We start from the raw sequence: 23,489 nt of genomic DNA, 5'->3' as shown, positions 1-23,489 counted from the left end.
AAACTTCTGAAATGCCCGCTTCGCTGCCGCTGCTACTGTGCGATCGAGAATCTCCGGAGGGGAAGGCCCCAGATTCTTGGCTTTGCCTATTGCCTGTTGCCGGGGCCAGGGTCAAAGTGCTCGTCAGAGATGGTGCTCGGTGCTCGGTGTCGGAGGCTCGAAGTTTTAGAACGGACTCAAGAGTCGGCTGTGGTCGGGGTGCATCCAGGGTGCTGCATCGGCAAGTTTGCGGCGCTGGAAACTCATGGCAGGAAGAGAGATTTTCTTCCTTCTACCGTCTGCGTGAGATGATGGGACTTTCGAGAGACTCTGAGACTTTTTACTGTGCCCATGGTCTGTTCTTCTATCAAATTACTGTATTGCTTTGCACTGTTGTAACTATATGTTATAATTATGTAGTTTTTGTCAGTTTTTTTAGTCTTGGTTTGTCTTGTGTTTCTGAGATATCATTCTGGAGGAACAAATTGTATCATTTCTTAATGCATGCATTACTAAATGACAATAAAAGAGGACTGCATGTCCTCATAATCTAATCTAATCTCAAAATAAATAATTAAATATAAAACCCTTAGTACAATGAGATGGACTCTTGACTTCACAATCTATCTTGCACCTATTGTTTACCTGTACTTTCTCTGTAGCTGTTGCACTTTATTCTGCATTCTTACCTTGTACTACCTCAACACACTGATGTAATGAATTGATCTGTAAGAATGGTTCACTGTACCTCAGTAGGTGTGATGACGATAAATAAATATACCGATGTAAATATTCATTGTCCCCACTAGGGGGTGCGATTGGTTTAATATTGGTAAAATATTCTTCATACACTTTGGATTTACATGCTTGGCTACAGTTTTAAGTGCATTACTATTTGGTTACAGAGGTTTGTTTCAGTTGTAAGGGTGTTGTTGAAGCTCCACCTGCGCAGTTTTGGTTATCTTACCTAAATAAGGATTGGAGGAAGTCCAAAGGCAATTCACCTGGCTACTTCCGGGTATGGCAGGGATGTGAAATCAAGAGAGGGTTGACAATTTGGGTTTGTTTTAAGATCAGAAAATTATAAGTTGTAAGACTATATGACATAGGAGCAGAATTAGTCTATTCAGCCCATCTAGTCTGCTCTGCCACTTAATAATGGCTTGATTTAATATCCCTCTCAAGCCCATTCTCCTGCCTTCCCCCATCATCTTTGACACCCTTACTAATCACGAATCAACCTCTGCATTAAATATACCCAATGATTTTGCCTCCAGCAGACTGAGGTCATTTTTTTAAAACAATAGCTTTATTTGTCACATGTACATTGAAACATATAGTAAAAAACATTACTTGTGTCAAATTAAAATCAGCAAGGATTGTGCTGAGTAGCCCACAAGTGTTGCGACACTTTCAGTGTTAACATAGCATTAGCACAACTTACTAAACCTAGCCCCATGCAGTTTTTTGGGATGTGGGATACAAAAGGAGCACCAGAAGGAAACATGCATGGCCACAGGGAGAACGACTAAAGTCCTTACAGACAGCAGTGGGAATCGAACACCAATCTTACAGCTGGTTCGGTAATGCGTTGCGCTAACTGCTATGTTACTGTGCTGCCCAACAAGTTTGCTCCTCCATTCAAACATGGCTGAATTTTTTTCTCAAACCCATTTTCTTGCTTTCTCCCCCAAACCTCTTAACCCTTATTCCCCAAAGTTCAGAAGAATGGAGGGGTGATATTATTCAAAACTTAAGGGTCTGAGAAGGTAGACACTGAAATGTCTTCACTTGCAGGAAACATAGATCCAAAATGAAGGACTGGTCATGTAATATTGAGGTGGGTAGAAAGGTCTTCCCTCCGAGGGTGGTGAATCACTGGGGTTCTCTGCTCGCAGGGGTAAAGGAGGCTGACCATTAGTAATTGAAAGATTGAGAAATTAAGAGCTATAGGGAGCTGGTACAAAAGAGGTGTTGAGAACAGAAAAGAGCAATCCATGTTGGCATTGAATATTGGGCCAGGCCAGAATGCTTCCTTCTGCCCCCATTCTCTCACGGTGTTATGGAAGATCTCACATAACAATACTCACATAACAGTTCAAGAGACGGAATTAAAGGAGGATCATGCTTTTAGTTCCCACTATTGGTGTAAAAGCTGGTGCAGTTTGCAAGGTTGGTAAATTGATTTATTTTTGTCACATGTACTGAGGTACAGTGAAAAACTTTATTTCACATGGAATCTAACTATATGGATCATTTCATTACATCAGTGCACTGAAGTAGTACAAGGGAAAACAGTAACAGAATGCAGAATTAACTGTTACAGTTACAGAGAAACTGCAGCACAGGTGGACAATAAGATGCAAGGCCATAACGAGGTAGGTTATGAGGTCAAGAGTCCGTCTTACCGTACTAAGTGACCACTCAATAATCTGATAACAGTGTCTTTGAGTCTGGTGGTATGTGCTTTCAGGCTATTGTATCTTCTGCCCAATGGGAGGGAAGGGAAGAGGGAATGTCCAGGGTGGGGCTTCTTGATTACTGTATATTGGTTGCTTGACTGAGGCAGTGAGAATTGTAGAGAGAAGGCTGGTTTCCGTTTTGTGCTGAGCAGTGTCCACAAATCTGATATGGTGAAGAATCTACTCTGACTGTACGATGAGTCATACAACTTCAACATCATCAGCAGCATTACATGCCAAGTACTATGTCACGGGCGATCATGGTCTTCCATCTGTCTTCTCACCCTCTTCATGCTGCTGTTCTTATTCTTTTCTCTATCCATGACCATGATTGTTCTTGGTTTGCCATTGCCTTCTTCTGGGCAGTGTCTTTACATCACAGGTGACCCCAGCCATTATCAAAACTCTTCAGAGATTGTCTGTCTGGCGTCAGTGGTCGCATAACCAGGACTTGTGATAAGCATCAGCTGCTCATACGACCATCCACCACCTGCTCCCATGGCTTCACGTGACCCTGATCAAGGGAGAGCTAAGCAGGTGCTACACCTTGTCCAAGGGTGACCTGCTGTCACAGTCCTGATCGTTTATTCCCTAGTTTCCTCTAATTTCCTTTGATTGTGCCACAGTTCCGACCGTTAATTTCCCAATTGCTTCTAACTTTCTTTGATGACGACACACCTGGTTTCCACCAGGACCTGCAGTATAAGAACCCTGGCGTTACAAACCCTAGTTGCCAGATCATTTGTCTTTTTTCTGTGAGATAACTACATTTCCCGACCGCTTAGAACTGTTTGTTCAAAGTTTAGCTCCAGTTTCAAAGTTTACCATTGAGACTCTGTCTCTCTGAGTCAAGGCTCCACATCAGGGCTCTGTATCAAGATCCCTCCTGTTTACTGTTCGGTGTTTATGCCCGCATAAGCATCTAAACTCAACCTCCGTGCCTGTGTCCTGCACTTGGGTTCACTTCCTTTGCTCATTGCAACAGAACGATCTGGCCACAATGAACCCAGCGGACACGAAGACCCTTCAACAAGCCCTCACCAGCCAGGGCTCCCTACTGGGTCTGCACGATCAACTTCTCCAGGACGTGGTGGAGAACCTCCGTTCCCTGTCCGCTAACATAACGAAGATCGGTGACCAGGTGGGCCGTGTATCCACTAATCTTACCCCATCCACTCCTGGAACTCTGTCAAACCAGTCCAGACAGTCTGCAGTGGCAAGCCCTAACGTGTCAGCAACACCCCCACCAAGACAGCCGCATGTACCTAAACCACAACACTACGTTGGGGATTTGGGGAAGAGCCGGGCCTTCCTTCTGCAATGCTCTTTGGTGTTCGATCAGCAGTCATCCACATACTCCACAGACAATTCGAAGATACCTTATATTATGGGGTTGTTGCCGGGAAGTGCCTTAGTGTGGGCTACAGCTGTCTGGAATAATCAACTGGAAATCTGCTTTTCTTTCCCCACCTTTATCACAGAAATGAGAAAGATCTTTGACTACCCTGTCCATGGTAAAGATGCCGCTAGACGTCTACTCTCTCTCTGTCAGGGCTCACGCAGCGTTGCCGAATATTCCATGGAGTTCTGGACGTTAGCGGCCGACTCAGGGTGGAATGACGAGGCACTCCAAGAGGTATTTCGGGATGGTCTTGGCGACAGGGTGAAGGACAAGTTGGCGGCAAGAGATGACACCAACAGCCTGGATTCCTTATTCTCCCTAACCACCAGGTTGGACAATCATCTCCTAGAACGCCATAGGGAAAAATCTGATTGTCCTCCACCTTTGGCCACTCCACGGCACTCATTACCATCTCCCACCAGCACAAGCCTCTCTTCTCCTCCTGCCCCTAGAATAGCTCCCAGTCCGGCCGTTTTTACCACCCCGGGAGAGGAACCCATGCAGCTGGGACGAACCGTCTTTCTCCCACAGAGCGACTTCGGAGATTCAGAGCAGGGAAATATCTCTATTGCGGTTAGTCCCGCCACTTCCGTGCTACCTGTCCCCTTCGGCCGAAAGGAGAGGCACCAGCAGAAAGGGGGACCCTAGTGAGCCAGACAATATTCCCTTCCGTCCCCCAAACCCAGATGCAGATCCCGGTTACTTTACGTTACAACCAACAATCCCTGCCTCTGTCAGCTCTAGTGGACTCCGGCGCTGAGGAAAACCTTCTGGATGAAGACATAGCTTCCCGGGCTGGAATTCCTCGGGAGCCATTGAGTACCCCTTTGGAAGCCCGGGCACTAGACGGCAGACTTCTGGCCTGGGTCACACACTGCACAGCACCCCTGTCTCTAATTCTCTCTGGGAACCATCGGCAGCAGGTATAATTTAACTTAATTTCCTCTCCTCAAACTCCTACAGTTCTTGGGTATCCCTGGTTGGTCTGCCATAATCCTCACATTGACTGGTCCGCTGGGAAGATAGCCAGCTGGAGTCTGTTCTTGACCACTTGTCTTCAATCAGCCCTTTCCCCTGTGAAAGTCACTGCGACCTCATCTGCCACTGAAACTCCCGACTTATCCAAGGTTCCAGCAGAGTACCACAATCTGGGAGAAGTGTTCAGCAAACAACGGGCTCTTTCCCTGCCTCCACACCACCCTTATGATTGTGCTATTGACCTTCTCCCCGGAGCCCCTCTACCCACCAGTCGGCTGTATAACCTGTCCCGGCCAGAAAGGGAAGCAATGGAGGCTTACTTAAATGACTCTCTCATGACACGCATTATCTAACTCTCATCCTCCCCTGTTGGCGCCAGTTTCTTCTTTGTGGGGAAGAAGAATGGCTCACTGTGCCCCTGCATTGACTACCAAGGCCTAAAGAGCATAACCATAAAGAACAAATATCCACTGCCCCTTCTCAACTCTGCTTTCGAACCACTTCACGGAGCCACCATCTTCTCCAAGTTGGACCTACGAAGTGCCTATCATCTGGTCAGGATAAGGGAGGGAGATGAGTGGAAAACAGCATTCAACACCCCTCTTGGTCACTTCGAATACCTGGTCATGCCATTCGGCCTCACCAATGCCCCCGCTGTTTTCCAAGCCCTGATAAACAATGTCCTTAGAGATTTTATTAACGCTTCGTGTTTGCTTATTTGGATGACATCTTAATTTTCTCCAGCAGTCTTCAGGAACACACCCACCATGTCCATCAGGTTCTGCAGAGGCTTTGGGAGAACAAACTATTCGTTAAAGCTGAGAAGTGCGAGTTACACATTCCTTCTGTCAGTTTCTTAGGATACATCATCGAGAGCAGGCAAGTGAGGGCGGATCCCGAAAAGATCCGGGCAGTGGCGGAGTGGCCAACACCCACGACACTCAAGCAACTCCAGCAATTTCTGGGGTTCGCAAACTTTTATCGTTGTTCCATCAGGGATTACAGCTGGGTGGCAGAGCTCCTTACTCAATTCACCTCTTCAAAGACCCCTTTTCACTGGAACCCCGAAGTGGACGCTGCCTTCTCGGAGCTGAAGAGGTGTTTCACCTCAGCTCCCATCCTGGTCCAACCAGACCCATCTCGCCAATTTATTGTGGAGGTCGACGCCTCTGACTCTGGGGTGGGAGCGGTCCTCCCCCAACGCTCCGGCCCTGACCAAAATCTTCATCCCTGTGCCTTCTTTTCTTGCTGGCTGTCCCCCGCCGAACAAAATTACGACGTAGGGAAACAGGAGTTACTGGCGGTCATGCTTGCTTTGGAGGAGTGGAGGCACTGGCTGGAGGGAGTGGAACATGAATTCATCGTCTGGACCGATCACAAGAACCTCGCATATATCCAAACCACCAAACACCTGAATTCCCGCCAAGCCTGTTGGGCATTATTTTTTGGCCGGTTCAGATTTACACTCACCAATTGTCCGGGGTCCAAGAACGGGAAGCCCGATGCTCTCTCCTGTCAGTACATTTCCGAGGAGGGTCTTCCCAACCCCGAGACCATCCTTCCACCATCCTGTGTAGTGGCTGCCCTCACCTGGGAGATCGAATCCACAGTCAAAGAGGTCCAACGGACTCAACCTGACCCAGGCAATGGACCCTCCAATCGCCTCTTTGTGTCTGATTCTGTTTGATCTCAGGTTCTGCAGTGGGGGCACACTTCTTATTTCATCTGCCATCCTGGGATCGATCGGACTCTGTCCCTTCTGAAGAGACATTTTTGGTGGCCCTCCATGGACTCTGACACCCGTTCTTTCGTGACCCGTTCTTTCGTCTCTGCCTGTTCTGTTTGTGCCCGCGGAAAAGACTCCCACCGACCACCTGCTGGATTGCTTCATCCACTACCTGTCCCTAGTCGCCCTTGGTCTCACATCGCGCCAGATTTTGTTACTGGACTACCCCCTTCACATGGAAACACTGTGTACTCACTGTGGTGGACTGCTTCTCCAAAGCTGTGCACTTCGTAGCCCTTCCCAAACTCCCAACAGCTCATGAAACAGCCGACCTTCTTGTCCATCACATCTTCCATCTTCACGGGATTCCCTCTGACATTATTTCTGACTGGGGTCCCCAATTTATCTCTCAAGTCTGGAGTTCTTTTTGTCAAGCCCTTGAAGCCTCAGTAAGTCTGTTGTCCGGCTTTCATCCGCAGACGAACGGTCAAACAGAAGGAGCTAACCAGGATTTAGGAGCAGCACTGCACTGCATAACCGCCAACAACCCGTCTTCCTGGAGCACCCATCTCGCTTGGGTAGAGTACGCCCACAACTCCCTGGTCAGCACTGCCACAGGAATGTCCCCCTCTGAATGCTCCCTCGGTTACCGACCCCCTCTGTTCTCCGCTCATGAAGATGACATTGCTGTGCCTTCTGTTCAGGCCTATCTCCGCTGGTGCCGCAAGATCTGGAAGGACACACACGCGGCCCTACTCTGCTCAACTGACCGCAACCGGAGGATTGCCGATTGCCATCGGATTCCTGCACCTGATTATCGGCCTGGGCAGAAGGTTTGGCTGTCTTCTAAGGACGTCCCCCTCAAGAAGGAACCCAAGAAATTCGCCCCTCGCTATATGGGACCATTCAAGATTGAGAATATTATCAACCCCTCGGCGGTCAGAATCAAACTGCCGAAATCTATGCACGTCGTTCCTACATTCCACATCTCCCAATTGAAACTGGTATCTGTCAGCCCTTTGTGCCCTCCTGCCGAACCCCCTCCACCTGCCCCGATCATTGATGACCACCCAGCGTACACCGTCCGGCGATTAATGGATGTGCGCCACCGAGGCAGGAGCCTCTGATACCTGGTCGATTGGGAGGGATACAGCCTGGAGGAACATTCCTGGATTCCCCGCTCCTTCATCCTGGACCCTTCCCTCATCCGTGATTTCCATCGTAACAATCCGGACAAGCCTGGTGGTTTGCCTGGAGGCTCCCATTGGAGGGGGAGAAACTATCACAGTCCTGATCGTTTATTCCCTAGTTTCCTCCAATTTCCTGTGCCACGGTTCCGACCGTTAATTTCCCAATTGCTTCTAATTTTCTTTGATGACGACACACCTGGTTTCCATCAGGACCTGCAGTATAAGAACCCCGGCGTTACAACCCTAGTTGCCAGATGGTTGGTCTTTTTCCTGTGAGGTAACTACGTTTCCCGACCGCTTAGAACCGTTTGTTCTGAGTTTAGCCCCAGTTTCAAAGTTTACCTATGACTCTGTCTCTCTAAGTCAAGGCTCCGTGTCAAGTCTCTGAGTCAAGGCTCCATATCAGGGCTCCGTGTCAAGATCCATCTTGTTTGCTGTTCAGCGTTTATGCCCGTGTAAGCATCCAAACTCAATCTCTGTGCCTGTGTCCTGCACTTGGGTTTGCTTCCTTCGCTCATTGCAACACCTGCAGGCTAGCGGTGGGAAGGAGAGCCTTACACCTCCTTTGATAGAAACATATCTCCACCCCACTACCCAATACAACTTTCATAATAAAACATAGAACACTACAGCACAGAACAAGCCCAATGAACCATGTTGTTGTGGTGAGCTTTTAACCTACTTTAAGATCAATCTAGCCCTCCACTTTTCTATCATCCAAGTGCCTATCTAAGAGTCTCATAAATGGACCTAATGCATCAGCCTTGACCATCACTCCTTCACCCACCACTTTCTGTGTATGAAAAAAAAACTTACCTAGACATCCAAATGCTTTCTGATATAATCCAATGCTTTCTGGTTGGATCGACAAAGCTTCAATGGATTCCTAAAAACAAAAACATTATGGCTCAAATCATGCTGTTGCTGCAAATTTCTCCCTTGTCTAGTTTGTTGATTTCCTGTGCCTCATGCGATAGAACATTTGGCTTTGTGGCAGGGCAATTTAAGCCAGTAATGTCGCTAGGAAAGAGAGAGGCCCAAATGAAGCTATCACAGATGGATATCACCTTTCCCAAACTCACAGCTGTGTCGATGGTGAAATTCACTGAAACCCTTGGAGAAAAACTCACAGCCTACAGCAAGTGGTTTGCCTAAGACTGGAAGAAATTGCAGGGAGCTGTGGACGCAGCCTAATCCATCATGGAAAACAGCCATTGACTCTTGTCTACACTTCCTGCTGCTGCAGGAAAACCAGCCAACATAATCAAGACCTTTCTCACCCCAGTGCTTCAATCTTCCTTCCCAAAAACCCTAGCCTTCCTGAATAGCAGAATATACAAAAGCTTAAATGTATGTACCGCCAGGCTCAATGACAGCCTCTATCCCACTGTTATCGGACTCTTGAACAGACCTCTCATATATCAAAGACAAACTCTCGATCTTCCAATATCACTCTATGGTGGCACAAAAAACTGCAGATAATGGAATCTGGAGCAAAACATAAGATGCTGAAGGATCTCAATGGGTCAGACAACATCTATGGAGGGACATGGACAGTTGATATTTTAAGTCGAAATCCACCATCTGAACTTTTGTATGTCCCTTGCACTTCATTTGTCTCAGTTCTCCATCTCCACCGCATCTGTTCACAGGAAGGTGCTTTTCATTCCAGAACTAATGAGATGTACTCCTTCTTCAAAGAAAGCAGCTTTTCTTCCTCTACTATCAACACTGCCCTCACTCGCATCTCTTCCATTTTGTGCACACCTGCCCTCAATCTATCCACCCACCACCCCACCAGGGGTAGAGTTCTTCTTGCCCTCATTTACCACAAACCTGCCTCCACATCCAGCACACAATTCTCCATAACTTCTGCTATTTCCAAATACTGTCCCCCCCCCCCACTTGCTGCTATCCACAGGGATCGCTCCCTATGTGACTCCCTTCTCCATTTGTCCCTCACCACTGATCTCCCTCCTGGTACTTATCCTTGCAAGCAGAAAAAGTGCCATACCTGCTTCTACACCTCCTCCCTCACTACCATTCAGGGCCCCAAACCGTTCTTTCAGGTAAGATGACACCCCACCTGTGCGTCTGTTGGGGTCATCTACTGTATCCGGTGCTCCCGGTGGGTCCTCCTATATATCAGTGAGACCTGACATAGATTGGGAGACCACTTCAATGAGCACCTATGCTCTACCTGCCAGAAAAAGCGGGATCTCCCAGTGGCCACCCATTTTAATTCTACTTCTCATTCCCATTCTGACATGTCAGTCCATGGCTTTCTCTACTGCCGTGATGAGGCCACACTCAGGTTGGGGAAGCAACACATATTCTGTCTGGGTAGCCCCCAACCTGATGACATAAACATCAATTTCTCAAACTTTTGGTAATTGACCCCCCCCCTTCACCATTCCCCCATTCCGGTCTCCCTCTCTCCCCTGATCTCCTTACCCATCCATCAGCTCCATCTGGTGTTTCTGCCCCTTCTCTTTCTTCCATGGTCTTCTGTCCTTTCCTATCAGAATCCCCCTTCTCCAGCCCTTTATCTCTTTGACCAATCAACTTCCCAGCTCTTTACTTTACCCTTGCCCCATTTCAGTTTCACCTATCACCTACCACTTGTACTTCATCCTCCCTTCTCCCCAGGTTCTTACTTTGACCTCATCTTTTTTCCCAGTCCTGATGAAGGGTTTCAGCCTGAAACGTCGATCATTTACTCTTTTCCATAGATGCTCTCCGGCCTGCTGAGTTCCTCCAGCATTTTGTGTGTATTGCAAAAGAGTGAAGTAGTTCATAGACGATTCAGAGATCTGATGGTGGAGGGGAAGAAGTTAAAAATGTCCTAAAATTTGAGTGTTCATCTTCAGGCACCTGAACCTCTTCCCTGATGGTAGTAATGAGAAGAGGGCATGGCTGGATAGTAAGAGTCCTTCATGATGGATGTCACATTCTTGAGACATTACCCTTTAAAGATATTCTTGATAGTGGTGAGGCTAGTGCCCAGGATGAAGACAGCAGAATTCATAATCTTCAGCAGCCTTTTCAAGTCCTGTGCACTGGTACCACCATACCAGAAAATGATGCAACTAGTCAAAATGCTCTCCTTTTAAGAGATATGAAAAGAAGAAAGAAAGAACACACTAAAACTTAATAGACAAGTGCTGAACATGGATAAATCCATGCATTATGCTGAAAATAAATCCTAACATTTTCCCAAGTTATGGAATAAGATTTACAATGAAATACTAAAATTTAATTGGATTGTCTACCAATCAAGGGATAAAACATATTCTGTTAAAAGAAAAAATATTAGCTTTATTTGTTATATGTACACTGAAATAGCGAAACATGCAGTGGAATGCATCACTTCATGTCAATAACCAAGGATTATGCTGGCGGCAGCCCACAAGTATCACCACACTTCCAGCACCAACATAGGATGCCCACTGTTCACTAAACCTATTTTGTACCGTATAACTTTGGAACGTGGTTCGAAACAGGAGCATCCAGAGGAAATCCATGCGGTAACTGGGAGAATGTACAATTTCCTTACGGAAAGCAGCAGGAATTGATTCCTAATTGGTGAATGTTGGCATTATAATGCAATTGAGCTGACCACTTCACTACCACGCTATCATAGGCAATGTACCAGTAGGGGTGCCAAAAGCCAGGGATGTTATGCTTTGTAAATCCAGAAACTATTTGAAAGAAAAATTTGGGAGCCAGGAGATGCATGTACTTAGTTTCACTTTAGCGAGGTGCTCACAAATGATGTGATGGTGCAATCACGTATGCCATTCATGTACTTCTTACACGTAACCCATTGTGAATTACGTAAACAAACAAAGAATGCTTAATCTACTACTAGTATTTACAATATTACTCAAATATTACTGAAATATTATATACACTACAAGGCATGATGAATAAAGGCTGCAAATTTCATCAAAACTTTCATATTGGGATTAACTGTGATAATGCTTGAGGTGATGATCAGGCTACCAGCAAAACAAGGAATTAGTTTTACATCATACATGTCCACCACAAAGTTGTTTAGTCCTAGCCTAGCAGGTTTTCTTGAGCAATGCACACAAAATGCTGGAGGAACTCAGCAGGTCGGGCAGTGTCTATGAAGACAAAGGAACAGTCAATGTTTCAAGCTGAGACCCTTTATCATTCCTGATGGAGGGTCTTGGACCGAAATGTTAACTGTTGATTCCTCGCCACCCTCATAAATGCTGCCCTGTCTGCTGAGGTCCTCCAGAATTTTATGCGTGTTGATCCATATTTTCAGCACTTGTAGAATCTCTGTAGCAGATTTTCTTGTTGCTTTTTCTGGTGAGGGCTGGCTTGATTGCATTCATTCTTATGACATTTTTTGCATTGATGTTACATGGGTCCCACATGAAAGGGCAATCACATGCCAAGCTGATTTTGGACTCTTAATAAAAGTGATATTTTGATCTTTGATAATACAGGTGAAGTTTAACATCTTCATTCTTTATTGACCAAAGGATACATTTTTTAAGTGGGCTTAGGCTTATACATTTCTTTTAAATTAGGAAAATATCAATTTGCTGCAAATCATAAAGCATTGAAAATGAACTTGAAAGTTAGCCAATAAAACCAGGTTGGGCTTCATTCATCACTGGTCACCACAGGGGTGTGGGAGCTCGGCTGCTGGTTACACTGACCTCTACATATACAGTTGTGGTGAACATCAGTGGAGCCAAGTTATGGAGGTGATAGCAAAGGCAGAAAATATTTTCCATGTCCTTACTACTGGCAATCAAAGACTGATTCCATCTGAGTAAGAATAATTTTTTCAAATTTGCAGATTCTGGGGCATCACGGTTGCAAAGCGGTTAGAAGCAATACTATTACACTTTAGAGCACTGGAGTTGGGGTTCAATTCTGGTGTCTTCTGTAAGAAATTTTGTATGGTAAGTTCTGCCCATGTGTTTCTTCTGCGTGCTTTGGTTTCCCCACATTCCAAAGATGCAGGTTAGTTGGTCATTTCAAAATTGTCTTGTGATTAGGCCGGGGTTAAATAAATAGCTGAGTTGTGAGGCAGCGCAGTTGATTGGGCCAGAAGAGCATTTTCCACACTCTAACAAACTAACTAACCAACCACTAACTAATTACAACCCTCCCCCACCCCCCAGAGATCATACACCAACATGGCTCGCCAGCTGACTCTGCTAACAGTCATGTGGCTCAGCGGTGAGAAGTTGTCTTTCATAAGCAATACATGTCTAGGGTTAGTATGATTTGGGGGTCAAACGAACAGATGTTCGTTTGGGATGTTCCGATTAAAGGAACCTTGATTTGAGCAAGTGCTGTGTAAATACTGCCCCTACACAGTTATCAATGGCCCAGAAATGACAGATCATACACCAGCATAAAATTATAAAAAAGTATACTTACTAATTTTCAACTTTATCAAAGAAAAAGAAAGATAAAAGGGCCCATTACAGTTAAACCAGTCAAACTGCGCACATAAATGTTGGAGCTCATTTCTGTAGTAGCTGGGAGTAGATTTACCCATGGTGCTGAATTCTCCTCTCTAACCACAGGTAGAACTTCCCTTCTTGCAATCCTCTGCCACAGGAGGTGCTCCTTGCAATAGAGTCTCCCCTTCCAATGGGACCCTCCAGGCATATTCCATGGTGCTCTACTCTCCGCAACTCCCGCCAAAAGACCCCAAACCATTCTACTGTCTTTCAGAAAACCCTTCCCACCCAGCATATGAGAATGTTCCATGCCATCCCACTCCTGATTGGCTGACACAACATTCCTAAGTTGGACAACATGGCTCTTTGTCTTTAGCAGAAGCCAGGACACACTGCTTTTACAGAAAAGTGTGAAAATAACAAACCTCACAGCATAGCAGTAGAAATCTTAACCAGGGGATTATTTAACTAACTGAATGAATGAATGAATAAATGAATTGATAGATAGATGAATGAATGAGAGAATAGATGAATGGATGAATGAATTGATCAATAGATAAACAGATAGATAGATGGAAAATTTCCCCTCACCTCTTTGTACTGGCTACATCCCCTCTACTCTGTCAGTCCAAAAGAAAGATATTGACCAAAATATTAACTGCCGATTTCCCTCTACAGATGCTGCCTAACCTTCTGTTCTTCCAGCAGTTTTTTTTTACTTTCTTTGTTATGAACAGCAGCATACATTAGAGAAATATTGTCTATAAATTGTATGTGGCTGAACAGACTCACTAGGTCATAAACAGAATCAGAAAAGATGTAGCAGAGAAGATGCTGCCTTGAGTTGAGAGCGTATCTTATGAGGATAGGTTGAGTGAGCTAGGGCTTTTCCTTTTGGAAAGAAGGAGGATGAGACGTGACTTCGTAGAGGTGTACAAGATGATAAGAGGCATAGATTGAGTGGATAGCCAGTGACTTTTCCCAGGGTGCAAATAGCTAAAACCAGGGGCAGTAATTTTAAGGTGATTGGAGGAATGTATAGGGGTGATGTCAGAGGTAAGATTTTTAAACAGAGAGTGGTGAGTGCATGGAATGCCCTGTCAGGACAGTGGTAGAAGCAGATACATTAGGACACTTAAGAAACTCATAGATGGACGCATGAGTGATAGAAAATATGGAGGGCTGTGTAGGAGGAAAGGGTTAGTTTGATCTTACAGTTGGTTAAAATGCCAACACAATATTGTGAGCCGAAGGGCCTGTACTACGCTGTAATGTTCTATGTTCCAGAATCAGGTTTATTACCACCAACTTATATTGTGAAATATGTTGTTTTGTGGCAGAACAGTGTAAAACATAAAAATTACTGCAAGTTGCAATAAGAAATAAATATAAAAAATAAGTGGTGCAAAAAGAGAGCAAGTAGTGAGGCAGTGTTCATGGACCATTCATGTTTTTAACCGGCACTGAGCTCAGGATTCAAAGGGGAAAGGTGACAGCTGGCTTTGCATAAGGACCCCAAAGGGTAAAGTTCTCTTTCAAAATAAGTTTAAGAGGAATCCAACTATAGGTGAGATTGCATACTACCCTAAAAGCTAATGGAGCTTCAATCTTCTGTCAAAATTACAGTACTGTGCAAAAGTCTGAGGCGCATATATATCGCTACAGTGCCTAAGACTTTTGCACAGTATTGTAGTCATTTTATGCATTGCACTATATTAGAACATAGAACATAGTACAGCACAGTACAGGCCCTTCGGCCCACAATGTTGTGCCAACCCTCAAACCCTGCCTCCCATATAAGCCCCCACCTTAGATTCCTCCATATACCTGTCTAGTAGTCTCTTAAACTTCACTAGTGTATCTGCCTCCACCACTGACTCAGGCAGTGCATTCCACGCACCAACCACTCTCTGAATAAAAAACCTTCCTCTAATATCCCCCTTGAACTTCCCGCCCCTTACCTTAAAGCCATGTCCTCTTGTATTGAGCAGTGGTGCCCTGGGGAAGAGGCGCTGGCTATCCACTCTATCTATTCCTCTTATTATCTTGTACACCTCTATCATGTCTCCTCTCATCCTCCTTCTCTCCAAAGAGTAAAGCCCTAGCTCCCTTAATCTCTGATCATAATGCATACTTTCAAAACCAGGCAGCATCCTGGTAAATCTCCTCTGTACCCTTTCCAATGCTTCCACATCCTTCCTATAGTGAGGCGACCAGAACTGGACACAGTACTCCAAGTGTGGCCTAACCAGAGTTTTATAGAGCTGCATCATTACATCGCGACTCTTAAACTCTATCCCTCGACTTATAAAAGCTAACACCCCATAAGCTTTCTTAACTAACCTATCCACCTGTGAGGCAACTTTCAGGGATCTGTGGACATGTACCCCGAGATCCCTCTACTCCTCCACACTACTAAGTATCCTGCGATTTACTTTGTACTCTGCCTTGGAGTTTGTCCTTCCAAAGTGTACCACCTCACACTTCTCCAGGTTGAACTCCATCTGCCACTTCTCAGCCCACTTCTGCATCCTATCAATGTCTCTCTGCAATCTTTGACAATCCTCTACACTATCTACAACACCACCAACCTTTGTGTCGTCTGCAAACTTGCCAACCCACCCTTCTACCCCCACATCCAGGTCGTTAATAAAAATCACGAAAAGTAGAGGTCCCAGAACAGATCCTTGTGGGACACCACTAGTCACAATCCTCCAATCTAAATGTACTCCCTCCACCACCACCCTCTGCCTTCTGCAGGCAAGCCAATTCTGAATCCACCTGGCCAAACTTCCCTGGATCCCATGCCTTCTAACTTTCTGAATAAGCCTACCATGTGGAACCTTGTCAAATGCCTTATTAAAGTCCATATAGATCACATCCACTGCACTACCCTCATTGCTGTTGCAAAAAAAAACAAATTTCATGACTTAAGTGAGTGATGATAAACTTGATTCTGATATGAGTTCTACTGTGCACTGAGAGTGGGAAGGGGGCAGGGAAAGGAGAATCATGGTTGGAAAAGGAGGAAGGGAGAGGGGAGGGAGCAGAAAGCACCAGAGGGACAATCTGTAATGATTGATAAACTGATCGTTTGGAATCAACTGACCTTGCCTGGTGCCTCCAGGGCAGGGTGTGTCTGCACCTGCGCCCCCACCCACTCCTGGCACTTCTTCTCTGCCACCCTGTCCCACACCACTCCCGTGGTGCTCCACTCTCATCATTCCTAATGTTCTTTGCTTCACCCGCCAGATTTACGAACTGACTCTCCGCTCCACGTTGACAAATACAGTACTGTGAAAAAGTCTTTCAGCCTTTAGCTATATATATATGTGTGCCTAAGACATTTGCACAGTACTGTACATTGTAACAAGTGACAAAGAATTATGAAATGAGTAACCTTTTCTTTGCTACAATGTCTTAAGTGCTTGCAGCATTGCAGCCTATTATGATGCAGATTTATCAGAATATAGTGGGCAGGATGATAGCTTAGTGGTTAATGCATCACCTTACAGCACCAGGACTGGGGTTCAGTTCCCACTGCTAGCTGTAAGAACTTTGTACATTCTCCTTGTGACTGCGTGATTTTCCTCCGAGTGCTGTGGTTTCCTCCTACATTTCAAAAATGTACAAGTTAGGGTTAGTAAGTTGTGGGCATGTAATGCTGTCACCAGAAGCATGGTGATATTTGCTGGCCACCCCAATATCCCTCAGACTGTGTTGGTCATTGACACAAACAATGCATTTCACTATATGTTTAATCTTTGACAAATTTGACTTTGACTTTGATATTGCTCATGCTCCTTTGGAAGTACAGTAATAGAGAGAAATAAAAGTGGGGTTTTAGTCGAGATGGGAGTCTGGGTCACAAAAACATTGAGATATAGTTAGGGGAATTTCTTCTGTAGAGTAATTAATTGGATTGGCACCTTCATCTTTAATGTAATTTGTAACCATGGCCTTTCAGGAAGATGTAGGACATCTTTCTAAAGCGGTTCCATGGCAGATTAACTCCAATATGTACAAAAGTTGAATGATTTGAATATGAATTTGAAATTGGGGAACTGCAGAACTGGAAGGAGACATCGAGCGAGAAATAGTGGGGTAAGGATCAGATCAACCATGACCATTTTGAAATAAGGAACAAATGAGTGGCAGCACAGCAGTGTAGTGGTCAGCTCATCGCTTTACAGCATCAGCAGCCTCAGGTTCAATTCCCACTGCTGTGTGTAAGCAAGTTGTACGTCCTCCCCATGACTGCTCTAGTTTCCTCCCACATTCCAATGACTTACCAGTTGGGAGGTTGGTTGCTCACATGAGGTATAATTGGGCAGCTCAGACTCATTGAATCAGAAGGGCTGTAACTCTAAATTTAAATTAAATTAGATATGAACATTACCGTCTCTGGAAATGTTGAAATGAAGGAAAAAACAGCAATGGAAATTTAAGATCATAAAAGAGTTGACGGTTGTGATTAATCTAATATTCTTTCACTAATTCAATTCTGTTAAATATTTGCCTTGTTCTATTACAATTCTGCCTACTAAGTAAGCTGCAAGATATATTCAGTAACTAAATTATATCAATATTGCTGTGCTGCTGCTTATAACAACATTTGTTTTTTATTAACTGTATGTTATATGGATCATTGATTCGATTACCAAGTAGATCTTTCATGTGCTCAAGTGAACTCTGTTTCAACTGATTACAAAGTTGATGTAAATGGTTTCATTCCTGAAATTCAATTTAAATTAAGCATTACAAATATTTAATTGTAAGAGCATCTTATAATTAAAACAGTTAGTAAGATAAATAATATTTCCTTGCATTGCTTGCTATATTTAGACTTCAATCTTAATTTAAGCAGGAATTTAGCCAATGAGTTGCCTTATCCATTTGGAAACTATGAAAGTAGTCTAATTCTGGCTCAAGAAATAGTAAGGATCTAACTTCCTTTTATTCTAAGGAATAAAAAATGTTAAAATGTATCAAGGAAATTACACTTAGTGGCTACTTTATTAGGTACCCCGTTCCTAATAGAGTGGCCACTAAACATATGTTCATGGTCTTCTACTGTGGTAACCCATCCACTTCAACGTTTGACATGTGTGTGCAGAGATTCACCTCTGCACACCACTGTTGAAATGTGGTTATGTGACTTTTGGGGGCTACTGCACAGAACCAAAAGAAGCTGCAGAGGGTTGTAAATATAATCAGCTCCATCTTGGATACTAGCCTACAAATTACTCAGGACATCTTCAAGGAGCAGTGTCTCAGAAAGGCAGCATCCATTATTAAGGACCTCTAGCACCCAGGGTATGCACTTTTCTCACTGTTACCATCAGGTAGGAGGTACAGAAGCCTGAAGGCACACACTCAGCAATTCAGGAACAGCTTCTTCCCCTCTGCCATCCGAATCCTAAATGGACATTGAACCCTTGGACAGTACCTCACTAATTTTTTTAATGTATAGTATTTCTGTTTTTTGCATAGTTTTTAATCTATTCAATATATGCATTATAAAGTATACTGAATATGATTTACTTATTTACTATTACTATTTTATTTTTTTCTATATTATGTATTGCATTGAACTGCTGCTACTAAGTTAAAAAATTTCACGTCACATGCCGGTGATAATAAACCTGATTCTGATTCTGACTTACTGTCACCCTCCTGTCAGCTTGAACCAGTCTGGCCATTCTGACCTCTCTCATCAACAAGGTGTTTTCTCCCACAGAACTGCCACTCACTTGATGGCTGTTTGTGTTTTTTTTTGCTTTTTACAGCATTCTCTGTGAACTATACAACTGTTGTGTGTGAAAATTCCAGGAGATCAGCCGTTTCTAAGATACTCAAACCACCCTGTCTGGCACCAACAATCATCTTATGGTCAAAGTCACTTACATCACATATCTTCCCCATTCTGGTCTGAACAACAACTGAACCTCCAGACGATGTCTGCATGCTTTTATGCATTGAGTTGGTGCCATGTAATTGGCTGATTACATATTTGCATTAACTAGCAGGTACACAGGTGTACCTAATAAACTGACCACTGAGTGTATAATTTATGGAAGCAAACTGTTGGAAATCTGAAGTTTCATAAACTTAATTAAAATGGGAATGTGTAGGAATTACTTCTAGGATTTCCAGCCAGTCTGTAAAGGTGGATAGTTGTCTTGAGTGCGAGTTTAATGTTAGAGCTGAAATTGGATAACCTCTGTACAACAAGATCAGTTTCATTGCGTCATTGCAATGAATCCAAAGAAAGCTCCAAGTCTTCGAAGGCAAGAGATGCAAACTGTGATTGGACTACACCCCTCACAATAGTTACAATCATCTGATAGATACCTGACACTCCAAAATTCTGTAAACTAAACCCCAGCCTTTGTGATACACCGTGCAAACATTATTTAGTGAAGTCTATTTCTTCAGGCCTCCTTCAAATGAAAACAATTACAGTGTCTTCCAATTACTTCAGATTATAATTTCAGCAGAAATGTATCAAAGGCCAAAAACACTGAACTAAGAAACAAGATCATACAACTAAACAGCAAAAATTTTCCAAGTTAAAACTGGATAAGTGTTCCCAGCTGCACGTTACATTGTAAGTGATTTGGTTCAAATTAATGTACTTTATACCTTATTGTCGCCAAACAATTGGTACTAGAACGTACAATCATCACAGCGATATTTGATTCTGCGCTTCACACTCCCTGGATTACGAATATTAAATATTAAAAATAGTAAAAATTAGTAAATATTAAAAATTTAAATTATAAATCATAAATAGAAAATAGAAAAATGGGAATTAAGGTAGTGCAAAAAAACCAAGAGGCAGGTCCGGATATTTGGAGGGTACGGCCCAGATCCGGGTCAGGATCCGTTCAGCAGTCTTATCACAGTTGCAAAGAAGCTGTTCCCAAATCTGGCCTTGAGTCTTCAAGCTCCTGAGCCTTCTCCCGGAGGGAAGAGGGACAAAAAGTGTGTTGGCTGGGTGAGTCGTGTCCTTGATTATCCTGGCAGCACTGCTCCGACAGTGTGCGGTGTAAAGTGAGTCCAAGGACGGAAGATTGGTTTGTGTGATGTGCTGCGCCGTGTTGACGATCTTCTGCAGCTTCTTTCAGTCTTGGATAGGACAACTTCCATACCAGGTTGTGATGCACCATAGAAGAATGCTTTCTACAGTGCATCTATAAAAATTAGTGAGGGTTTTAGGGTAGATAAGTAGGTGTTCAGGTGATTGTAAATAAATCGTTTTTTAATATGTGAGTATTGCTGGCTAGGCAACTTTTATTGCTCACTCTTGAGAGCATAGAGGATTACAGCACAGTACAGGCCCTTTGGCCCATCATTTTGTGCCTACCTTTTAACCTATTAAGATCAATTTAATCCTTCCCTCCTACATAACACTCCATTTGTCTATCGTTCATAAGAGTTTCGCAAATGCTGCTAATGTATCTGCCTCTACCACCACACCTGGCACAGCATTCCACGCACTCACCACTCTCTGGGTAAAAATACTTGCCTCGGACAACCTCCTATGCTTGCCTCCAATCATCTTAAAATTATGCCCTTGTGTATTAGCCATTTCCTGCCTGAGAAAAAGTCACTGGCTGTCCACTCTATCTATGGCTCTTACCATCTTGTACACCTCTATCATGTCACTTTGCTCCAAAGAGAAAAGCTCTAGCTCACTCAGCCTACCTTTATAAGGCATGCCCTTTAGCCCAGGAAACCTCCTGGTAAATCACCCCTGCACCCTCTCTAAAGTTTTCACATCCTTCCTGTAATGAGAAGTTAGTGGCAGATCACCTTAACGAAAGCTACAGTCCTTTTGTTGAAGGTGGTCTCACATAATTGTTAAGGAAGGAATTTCAGAATTTAGACCCAGCAATGATGATGGAAAAGCCATATATTTCTAAGTCAGAATTGTGTGGCACTTGGAGCGGTGTTCAAATATGCTGGCTGGTCCTGTGCTTCTTGGTGGCAGAGGTTGTGGGTTCTGGAAGTCCTGTCTCAGTGGGCAGGAATTTGTAGATGTCACACTACAGAAAACATCAATGATGGATGGAATGAATGTGTAGAGAAGTGGATAGGGCATCAATTGGGTAATTTGCTTTCTCATTGACAATGTTGGCGGCGCAGTGGAAAGTATCCTGACTGGTTGCATCATAGCCCGGATGATGCATTTCCATTGTAGTGTAATGGAAAAACCACTACAAAAAGTAGTGGATACAGCCCAGTCTATCTCTGGTAAAGCCTTCCCACCATTGAGCACACCTACAAGGAGCACTGTCATGGATAAGCAGCAATTATCGAGGTCATGCTCTGCCATCAGGTTAGGTACTGGAGCCTCAGCACCCACAACACCAGGTTCAGGAACAGTTAGTACCCTTCAACCTTCTGGTACTTGAACCAGATAACTTATCTCAACTTCACTCACCCTAACACTGAACTGCTCCCATAACCTAGAGGCTCACTTGCAAGGACTCTTTATCACATGTTCTCGATATTTATTGCATATTTATTTATTATTTTTATTATTTTTTTCTTTTTTGTATTTGCACAGTTTGTTCTAAATTAGTTGTTTGTCCGTCTTGTTGTGTGGGCGTTTTCAGTGATTCTAGTGTTTCTTTGTACTTATTGTGAATGCCTGCAAGAAAATGGATCTCACTGTAATACATGGTGACATACATGTAGTTTGATAATACATTTACTTTGAACTTTAAATTTAAAGATAAAAATCCTCTTTATTTGACACATGTATATCAAAATGTTGAAGCATACAGTGAAATGTGCCAGTTGTGTCAATGACCAACACAATCTGACAATGTACTCGGGGCAGCCCGCAAGTGTCGCCATACTTCTGGCACCAACACGGCATGCCCACCATTTACTAACTTCAATCTGTACATCTTTGGAACGTGAGAGGAAACCAGACAACCAAGAGAAACCCATAAGGTCATGGGGAGGAAGCTCCTTATAGAAAGCAGTGATCATCAGCGCTGTAAAGTATTATGCTAAGTGCTTCATTACCATGCCACTCTGCCATTTGCAATCATCCAGGTAAGTGGCGAGCATCCCATTGTGGCCCAGATTATGAAAAAGGGTTAGGGATGTGAGTCACTCTCCACAAGATAACCAGACTCTCACCCTCTCTTGTATTCATGATTTTAATGGAGAGGGTTTTGCAATCTTAATGCTATTGAATACATGGGACAGTTTCTCTGTAACTGTAACATTTTATTCTGCATTCTGTTATTGTTTTTCCTTGTACTTCCTCAATACATTGTTGTATTTAAATGATTTGTATGGACGTCATGCAAAAGAAAGATTTTCAGTGTATCTCAGTACATGTGACAATAATAAACCAATTTACCATCTGCACCATTTACTCTTGTCAAGTTCCTGCAGAATCTCTTTTTTTACCCAATAAGAGCTCCTTCCATTCCTCAAAGCTCCACAGAATAGAGAAACAACCTATTCGACTTTTTCTCCAAAGCATTCCCAGAAACATTCCAGAGCATCTTTTCTGAACCGCCTCCAATAATAACATATCTTTCCTTAAATAAGAGAAACAAAACTGCTCACAGTACTCTAAAAAATTACAACGTCTACATATGGGCAGGTCCTGCTGAGTTCCTCCAGCATTTTGTATGTGTCACAGTACTCTTGATGTTATCTCAATAGTTTCTTGTAGAAACAATCTCCCACCTCAATATTCCAACCTTCTTAAAGGAAAAGCCAGCATTCTACTAGCCTATTTAATTACCTGCTACACCAGTAAACTATCCCATTGTGTCTTTAACACACTTTTGTTATAACCATCTGACAAAGCCCTTTGGATGTAGTAGAACTGCAAGGCAATAACCCATTAGAAAGAGCTTAAACTCCAAATGATAAACTCAGATGAATAGTCTAGTGAAGATAGGTTGAGCAAGCTAGTGCTTTTCTCTTTGGAGTGAAAGTGGATGAGAGGCAACCTGACTGAGAATGGCAATAGCTAATACAAGAGGACATCATTTTAAGATGATTGGAAGAAAGTGTAAGGGGATTATTGGAGGTAGCTTTTTTTTCCACAGAGTGGTGAATGCATGGAAGACAATGCCATGCGTGGTGTTAGAGATGGATACATCAGTGAAACTTAAGAGATACTTAGATAGGCATACTAATGAAAGAAAAGTGGACACACGAATGGACGAAAAATATGTGAGGAGGGGTCAGATTGATCTTGGAGTAGGTTAAATGGTTGGCACAACATTGCAGGCTGAAGGGCCTGTACTGCTGTTC

The 23,489-nt window shown here is 43.7% G+C and overlaps 1 long non-coding RNA gene across 3 annotated transcripts in view; it reads right to left on the bottom strand.

Annotated features, from left to right (window-relative positions):
* Positions 1-23,489, bottom strand: part of LOC140203154 (uncharacterized) — a 104,717-nt gene that overhangs the window by 19,613 nt on the left and 61,615 nt on the right. For 2 of the 3 annotated variants that reach the window (XR_011887305.1, XR_011887304.1), the window contains exons 3-4: positions 8,554-8,623; positions 7,678-7,950 (exon numbers count right to left, since the gene is read on the bottom strand). This is a non-coding gene — a long non-coding RNA (uncharacterized lncRNA). Of the gene's footprint in view, positions 1-688; positions 7,951-8,553; positions 8,624-23,489 lie in introns of those variants that run through there. The other variant, XR_011887303.1, reaches the window with a different exon arrangement.

The sequence above is a fragment of the Mobula birostris genome, chromosome 9 (assembly GCF_030028105.1).
Source record: "Mobula birostris isolate sMobBir1 chromosome 9, sMobBir1.hap1, whole genome shotgun sequence".
Taxonomy (NCBI): Eukaryota; Metazoa; Chordata; class Chondrichthyes; order Myliobatiformes; family Myliobatidae; genus Mobula; species Mobula birostris.
This window is presented reverse-complemented; position numbering and strand designations above follow the sequence as displayed.